This window comes from Haemaphysalis longicornis, unplaced genomic scaffold (genome assembly GCF_048455015.1).
Source record: "Haemaphysalis longicornis isolate Haplotype H1 unplaced genomic scaffold, Haemaphysalis longicornis Haplotype H1 scaffold_2, whole genome shotgun sequence".
Classification (NCBI taxonomy): domain Eukaryota; kingdom Metazoa; phylum Arthropoda; class Arachnida; order Ixodida; family Ixodidae; genus Haemaphysalis; species Haemaphysalis longicornis.
In genome coordinates, this window is record NW_027526295.1 from 289,124,565 (window position 1) to 289,133,200 (window position 8,636).

The following is an 8,636-nucleotide window of genomic DNA, read 5'->3' on the forward strand; positions in this document are numbered from 1 at the left end:
CAGTAACCCGCTCATGACAGGCTGTAGACGTTCGAGTCACGCCCCGGGGGTGGAAAAGAAGGTCCCCTTCTCCCCGTGTAGTCAGAGTGGCGCTGGCTACCACCCTCAAGCGTCAGATACACTTCCAGTAAATATAAATAGCCCAGAAAGTGAAGGAGAACACAGTCGCCCAGATAGCCGAATTGGTAAGGCATTCGACATGTAATGGAAAGGCGTGGGTTCGGTCCCCACTCTGGGCGCGTGTTTTTCTTTCTTTCTTCTGTATATTTAAAAAAATAATAATAATAATGTTTACTTAATTAACCGTAGTGACAAAGAAAAGAGCCTAACTACACCCCCATGCCTCCTTTGGCATTGTAGACTGCCGACCTATCTTTCTGTATTTCATCAACGAGCCCCTCATTTTCCTTACTATATTATTCTGCGAAAGCATAGCGAGGGTCTCGGTTCTGGCAGCCTTGATGCCTAGGTAGCATAAGAGGGCTTCCCGCCAGTAACCCGCTCATGACAGGCTGTAGACGTTCGAGTCACGCCCCGGGGGTGGAAAAGAAGGTCCCCTTCTCCCCGTGTAGTCAGAGTGGCGCTGGCTACCACCCTCAAGCGTCAGATACACTTCCAGTAAATATAAATAGCCCAGAAAGTGAAGGAGAACACAGTCGCCCAGATAGCCGAATTGGTAAGGCATTCGACATGTAATCGAAAGGCGTGGGTTCGGTCCCCACTCTGGGCGCGTGTTTTTCTTTCTTTCTTCTGTATATTTAAAAAAATAATAATAATAATGTTTACTTAATTAACCGTAGTGACAAAGAAAAGAGCCTAACTACACCCCCATGCCTCCTTTGGCATTGTAGACTGCCGACCTATCTTTCTGTATTTCATCAACGAGCCCCTCATTTTCCTTACTATATTATTCTGCGAAAGCATAGCGAGGGTCTCGGTTCTGGCAGCCTTGATGCCTAGGTAGCATAAGAGGGCTTCCCGCCAGTAACCCGCTCATGACAGGCTGTAGACGTTCGAGTCACGCCCCGGGGGTGGAAAAGAAGGTCCCCTTCTCCCCGTGTAGTCAGAGTGGCGCTGGCTACCACCCTCAAGCGTCAGATACACTTCCAGTAAATATAAATAGCCCAGAAAGTGAAGGAGAACACAGTCGCCCAGATAGCCGAATTGGTAAGGCATTCGACATGTAATCGAAAGGCGTGGGTTCGGTCCCCACTCTGGGCGCGTGTTTTTCTTTCTTTCTTCTGTATATTTAAAAAAATAATAATAATAATGTTTACTTAATTAACCGTAGTGACAAAGAAAAGAGCCTAACTACACCCCCATGCCTCCTTTGGCATTGTAGACTGCCGACCTATCTTTCTGTATATATATATATATATATATATATATATATATATAGAGGAAATGAGGGGCTCCGTGAAATAAGACAGATAATAAGGTTTGACAGTCAAGAAAACCTCGGAAAGCAAAGGAGAGGTTGTGGTGAGGCATAGAAAGAGATGAAGAATTTTTTGAGTCGAAAAGAAAGTGGTGAAAAAATGCCCGCCGGGTGGGATCCGAACCCACGACCTCCAGAATACCGGTCTGGTGCGATAACCACTACGCTACCGGCGGGGCTGTTTCCCCAGCACTTTCTCGGGTATTTATGTTAAGGTATTTCTGTTTCCTGCACTTGGGGGTGGTAGCCAGCGCCACTCGGACTACTCGGGGTGAAGGGGACCTTCTTTTTAACCCCCGGGCCGTGACTCGGGTGTCTACGACATGTCGAGAGTGGTCGACCAGCGCTGAACCCTCTTAAGCTCCCTTTGGCACCAAGACTGCCAGAACAGAGGCCCTCGCTAAGCATGTAGCGAATCAGAAAATGGGAAATGAGGGGCTCCGTGAAATAAGACAGAAAATAAGGGTTGGCAGTAAAGAAAACCTCGGAAAGCAAAGGGGAGGTTGTGGTGAATCATAGAAAGAGATGAAGAATTTTTTGAGTCGAAAAGAAAGTGGTGAAAAAATGCCCGCCGGGTGAGATCCGAACCCACGACCTCCAGAATACCGGTCTGGTGCGATAACCACTACGCTACCGGCGGGGCTGTTTCCCCAGCACTTTCTCGGGTATTTATGTGAAGGTATTTTTGTTTCCTGCACTTGGGGGTGGTAGCCAGCGCCACTCGGACTACTCGGGGTGAAGGGGACCTTCTTTTTAACCCCCGGGCCATGACTCGAATGTCTACGACATGTCGAGAGTGGTCGACCAGCGTTGAACCCTCTTAAGCTCCCTGTAAGGTCCACTTATGAGTTAGCGGCCAGGTGCCCGGGCTGCGCGTGAGAACGCGCCGCTCTGTCTGGCGACGTAGCACTGCCGACACTGCGCTGCAGCCACCGCTAATTCGTCGCGGCGTGCGCGGGAGACGGATTGTCTGGCCCTTCGCATTCCTCAAGGATAATCCCCCATTGAGAGGGCAGACGGCGGCGCCGGATTCCAGGAACGCCTGCCGGACCCGCTGGGATTACCGGCGTCTCCATTGTTGTCGCGCCCTGGTCAGCATGACGCACTGTCGCCGTCTTTCGTTTTCGCCCCGCGGGGTCGCTCGAACTTGCTCGTCTACGAGCGTGCCGTTGACCCGAAGGTGGCGGCGCCTCAATGAATATTCCGTGGCGTGCTGAGTGACAGCTGTCTACATGTATTTGGGCACGCCCATACGCGTGTACGAACGCTACAGGGGCGTTCCCGAGAGAGTGTGATCTCGAGGTTATATAAGACCCAACTTGGCCGTTGGAAATCGTTCTTGTCTGAGCGCTGAGCTGGCAGTTCCCGGCGAGACAAGGAGTCTCGACCGTTAACGCTAGGTTGGGATTTGTGAGCCCCCTAGTCGAGGTTAAGATCGCGTCGGAGGTTAAGGGTGCAGCGCCGCACCGGGCAACTAGACGGATCTTGCGGCGAGACAGGGTCTCGGCCGTTGTTTCTCGAGCGGTTTGTGTACGCTCCGAGAGTAGGAGAGTTAGACGAAGCTGAGGAGCTCGAGTGATTTGTGCGCACTCGGAGCTAGCGTCTAGCTGAAGTTTGCAGTTTTTCTTTTTATTACTCATGTACCCAGTTTTCATACTGTAAATAGCTGTACATAAACTTCCGTTTCACTTAATCAACTTCAACGCCTCGAGTTCGTCAATTCGACCGCCATCTCCAAGAACTTCAGCACCATCACCCAGCCAGCCTCCTGCCAAATCAACCGGAGCCCGGGCGATTGGGTTCCTGATCGACACCGGACTTCGGGGAAACGATCTTCACTGGCGCAGCCGACAGGATTTGGCGGAAGAAATCACCAGGCCACAACCAGGGGCAGCAAGCGGACGCAAGCCCGCCTTCATCGGCAGCAGCCGAGGTCCGAGCGGAGTGGAGCGGCAGAGCCAAGCCAGCGCACGGAGCCAGCGACGCGGCAGCCGACCACCGAAGGTGCGGGTGAGTGGGATTTCTTGCGCTTCGTTGTGGCGGTGTAGGCTGAGTCCGGGGTTGCATGGTAGTCACGCGGAGCACGCTGGCGAGCATGGCAGCAGGAGGGATGGTCCAAGCGGAGTCCGAAATAATGATTATTAGGCGAATGGAGTTGGAGTTTCAAGAGCGAAAGGAAAAAGCAGAGCGCGAAGCGGCAGAACGAGAGAGAAAAGCAGCGCAAGAATTTAAAGAGCGCATGGAAAAGCTGAAGCTCGAATCTGAAGAGCGGCTGCGAAGGTATGAGTTGGAGCTGGAGCGGAGAAGGCAGACGTCCTTGCGCTCGGACACCCGCGAGCAGAAGCAATGGGGTAAAGATCCAGCTGGTTGCATAGCGACAGCGAAGTTGAATGGTTCCGGCCAGCGTTTGGAGGATGTACATTGCGATGACAAAGCAAGAAGCCGTGACTCCCTACACGAGGCTAGCATTTCCGCCGATGTCGAACGCGCGGAGATGGACATTGGGATGAGGAGCGACGAGGTAGGCGCGGCCGGTGATACCGTAGAGCGGTGTAATGAAGTGATGCTCGAACATGACGAGCAGCCTCGCAGGCGAAGTTTGAGGATGGAGCTGCAGCGCATAGGGCAGAACCCGTCGAGCGGGCCCAGTTATGCACTGACAGCACAGTTGAATGGGGGCAGCCCGTTTTTCAATTTGAAGCCGTGTGAGAACGAGATAAGCGGCCGTGGCTGCGCACGGGAAGCGAGCGGCTCAGCCGTGAACAGCTGCATGGAAAGGGAGGCGAGCACGCGGAGTGTTCAAGCGAGCGCGTCCGGTATAGGAGCAGAGTCAAGGGGTAGCCCCGTTGTCGCGGGTGTAGAGCCGCCAGCCGCTTTTGCACTGGGCACTGCGCTAATTCATGCTGAACTTGCTGGCACGGGCAGTACCCAATTTCTAATCGGTGGACCGGAGGAGACTGGAGTCGCGCAGGAAAGTCTTGGGGGCCGCCGCGCTCCCAATTACGCTCGAAAGTTGCACGAGAAAGCGAACTCCGTGTCGGGCGTTCAGGAGCCCGCCCAGAAGAGAAAGGAGATAGAAGACGAGAAAGCATGTGACGAGACGGAGCGAAAAAGAGACGGAGTTAACGATACGGAGATGTCGCGTGAGTTTGGTAGTCTTGATAGTGAGAGTGTAACCGAGGAGGTTGATGGAGAACACCAAAACGCATGCGGGGAGACTGCGAAAGCAAGAATGAGAGCTCCCGAGGAGGTTGCGAAGGAGAGGGAAAAACCATGTAAGGAGGCAGCTACCGTTGAAACAGAGGAACGAGACGCAATCGGCGATCTCGCGGAACCGGTGGCTGAGATAGAGCTTCGTAGCTTTAGTGTTGGTTGCGGCCATTACCGAGATTCAGTCGGGAGCCGCGCTGGATGGGTTGACGCACTAAGTTCTGCGACCTGGCAGTGTGTCACAGGCCCTAGTTCTGAGTTGGGCCAGGATGAGTGCGTGCTGAAACAGCCGAAAAACGGTCTTTGTCAGGCCGCTGCTCAGAATGCACCCAGCGTGCACGAGCGGTTCTTGGTAGTGACAGGTGCTTGTGAGGTTGTGGTGGTGGGGCAGTCAGCGCGCAAGGGAAAGAATGATCCCGAGAAGGTCGTCGCGTTCGCGGGCCGCCATTACGCTCCAGCATCAACCCTGCGCTCACGCGGCCAGCGCGCAGCGTTGCCTTACGTTGGGGCATTGGAGAGGCATGGCCACTTGGCCTATGGGACAGGAAGCGAAGCCGCATTTTGTGATACCACTCCGTCTTCCCCGAAGTTGTGTTCGCCTCATGGGGCTAAATTGTCGAGACTTGCGTTGACATTGCAACGCTACGCGGTCTGGATCATCTGCAGAGGGGGCGGGAAGTACGCGAATGCACTCCCCTGCTTTCAGATTGTTGCTTGGGGAGGCTAGTATTGAATTGCCTCCGAGCCTTAACACCGCCACGACGGACGTGAACGTTCCCGTTCATCCGTCCTTTTTCATTGGTGGTGTGTGTGTGTGTGTGTGCCGCGGTTGTGCGCGACGAGATGCCTTGAGTGCTCGATCCGTGCACCGAATTGATCGATCCGCGCACCGAACTGAACTTTCTGTGCACCGCAAGTGAGCGAAAGCACAGCTGGACATTCTTGAAGGAACGTTATCATGCTACGCCGTCACGGAGAACATTTGCGCGCGTGCGCATAGTGGCAATGCAAACTTTATTAACGTTTTATTTTTGTTGACTGCAAAGTTGCCCGCGTTCTTTACCAGTTCTTATTCCTTTTGTTCTTGTTGTCGAGTGCCGGAATGATTGTGCGCGTTTGCGGTTATAGCGCGCATCAGTGTTATAGCTTGAGTTGTCCCGTTGTTGGTGGCGTTTACGCGCTCCGGAGACACGACCCAATTTCTTTTTACCCGCACTTAGTGTTTTTAGCAATTTTCTGGTGTGTTTCCGGTTTGCTAGAGTATTCCGTCCCTGTTGAACGGCTAGTGAATAGGTTGTGTCTGTAGTTTAGGCTAGAGGGAGTTGGATCAGCTGGAGAAATAGAAGGGGGCTCATTTGTGGTTATACCTAGCTCCTTCCACGTGTTTTTTGTTTGTTTGTTTGTTTGTTTATCCCGCTGTTATTGCGGAAGGAGAGTTGAAACGAGTGGCCCTTTTAAATTCTTTTCGGATTGACTGAACCAAGAGGCCCAGTAACCCTCTTAAAGGGGGGAGTTGTAAGGTCCACTTATGAGTTAGCGGCCAGGTGCCCGGGCTGCGCGTGAGAACGCGCCGCTCTGTCTGGCGACGTAGCACTGCCGACACTGCGCTGCAGCCACCGCTAATTCGTCGCGGCGTGCGCGGGAGACGGATTGTCTGGCCCTTCGCATTCCTCAAGGATAATCCCCCATTGAGAGGGCAGACGGCGGCGCCGGATTCCAGGAACGCCTGCCGGACCCGCTGGGATTACCGGCGTCTCCATTGTTGTCGCGCCCTGGTCAGCATGACGCACTGTCGCCGTCTTTCGTTTTCGCCCCGCGGGGTCGCTCGAACTTGCTCGTCTACGAGCGTGCCGTTGACCCGAAGGTGGCGGCGCCTCAATGAATATTCCGTGGCGTGCTGAGTGACAGCTGTCTACATGTATTTGGGCACGCCCATACGCGTGTACGAACGCTACAGGGGCGTTCCCGAGAGAGTGTGATCTCGAGGTTATATAAGACCCAACTTGGCCGTTGGAAATCGTTCTTGTCTGAGCGCTGAGCTGGCAGTTCCCGGCGAGACAAGGAGTCTCGACCGTTAACGCTAGGTTGGGATTTGTGAGCCCCCTAGTCGAGGTTAAGATCGCGTCGGAGGTTAAGGGTGCAGCGCCGCACCGGGCAACTAGACGGATCTTGCGGCGAGACAGGGTCTCGGCCGTTGTTTCTCGAGCGGTTTGTGTACGCTCCGAGAGTAGGAGAGTTAGACGAAGCTGAGGAGCTCGAGTGATTTGTGCGCACTCGGAGCTAGCGTCTAGCTGAAGTTTGCAGTTTTTCTTTTTATTACTCATGTACCCAGTTTTCATACTGTAAATAGCTGTACATAAACTTCCGTTTCACTTAATCAACTTCAACGCCTCGAGTTCGTCAATTCGACCGCCATCTCCAAGAACTTCAGCACCATCACCCAGCCAGCCTCCTGCCAAATCAACCGGAGCCCGGGCGATTGGGTTCCTGATCGACACCGGACTTCGGGGAAACGAGCTTCACTCTCCCTTTGTCACCAAGACTGCCAGAACAGAGGCCCTCGCTAAGCATGTAGCGAATCAGAAAATGGGAAATGAGGGGCTCCGTGAAATTAGACAGAAAATAAGGGTTGGCAGTAAAGGAAACCTCGGAAAGCAAAGGGGAGGTTGTGGTGAATCATAGAAAGAGATGAAGAATTTTTTGAGTCGAAAAGAAAGTGGTGAAAAAATGCCCGCCGGGTGGGATCCGAACCCACGACCTCCAGAATACCGGTCTGGTGCGATAACCACTACGCTACCGAGGTTTTCTTGACTGCCAACCCTTATTTTCTGTCTTATTTCACGGAGCCCCTCATTTCCCATTTTCTGATTCGCTACATGCTTAGTGAGGGCCTCTGTTCTGGCAGTCTTGGTGACAAAGGGAGCTTAAGAGGGTTCAACGCTGGTCGACCACTCTCGACATGTCGTAGACACTCGAGTCACGGCCCGGAGGTTAAAAAGAAGGTCCCCTTCACCCCGAGTAGTCCGAGTGGCGCTGGCTACCACCCCCAAGTGCAGGAAACAAAAATACCTTAACATAAATACCCGAGAAAGTGCTGGGGAAACAGCCCCGCCGGTAGCGTAGTGGTTATCGCACCAGACCGGTATTCTGGAGGTCGTGGGTTCGGATCCCACCCGGCGGGCATTTTTTCACCACTTTCTTTTCGACTCAAAAAATTCTTCATCTCTTTCTATGACTCACCACAACCTCCCCTTTGCTTTCCGAGGTTTTCTTGACTGCCAACCCTTATTTTCTATATATATATATATATATATTTAATATATATATATATCAGTGTGTCGAACTGCAAAAAATACCAGTTCGGTTACGGTTCTGGTTCAAGCGACATCATTTCGTTCCCGTTCAGTCCCGGTTCGACAAAATCACGCACCGCGCCGGTTCGCGAAGCGGATCGATGAGTTGAATTATCACTGAAATTAGCAAAGAAAACATTTTCTAGTTTACAACGACAGACAAATGAAAATAGAAACAAAAATTCAAAATGCTGCTGTTCTCCAATGGCAGTGCCGCAATATCAAAGCAAACTTGAAACAATTACGATATACTATAGAAAAACAGATGAAGTGGCGACGATTTACCACATACTTTCTCGGCCAGACTTTATGTTGTCCTAGCGACTATTCATAAGGCCACCGGTAGGAGATGTGACGGTGGGATATATTTTCTGCCCTTTCCTTTCGTGTTGAAATCGCAATCGTCGCTATGGAATCGCCCATCCCGCCAACCTAGAAGCCTTAAATTAAGGCCTGCGTACTGCGCGTTCAAATACCAGCGCTTAATACCAATGGCGCACATTTTTTTATATTTGTAGAAAAGAAAATCCTACAACATGCACATAAATACTACCAATGAATTAGATTATTTGGTCACCATGAATAATTTGTTAGCTGTCACCTTATCGAATCTGTTCGCCACACGTTTGTTAAAA

General features: G+C 52.1%; 2 non-coding genes across 2 annotated transcripts; one reads left to right on the plus strand and one right to left on the minus strand.

The window, feature by feature from the left end:
• Positions 1–1,541: 1,541 nt before the first annotated feature.
• Positions 1,542–1,614, minus strand: Trnat-ggu (transfer RNA threonine (anticodon GGU)). The gene has a single exon. It is a non-coding gene; the product is annotated as a tRNA-Thr (tRNA).
• Positions 1,615–7,756: 6,142 nt separating this feature from the next.
• Trnat-ggu (transfer RNA threonine (anticodon GGU)) lies at positions 7,757–7,829 on the plus strand. Its single transcript has one exon. It is a non-coding gene; the product is annotated as a tRNA-Thr (tRNA).
• Positions 7,830–8,636: the final 807 nt, after the last annotated feature.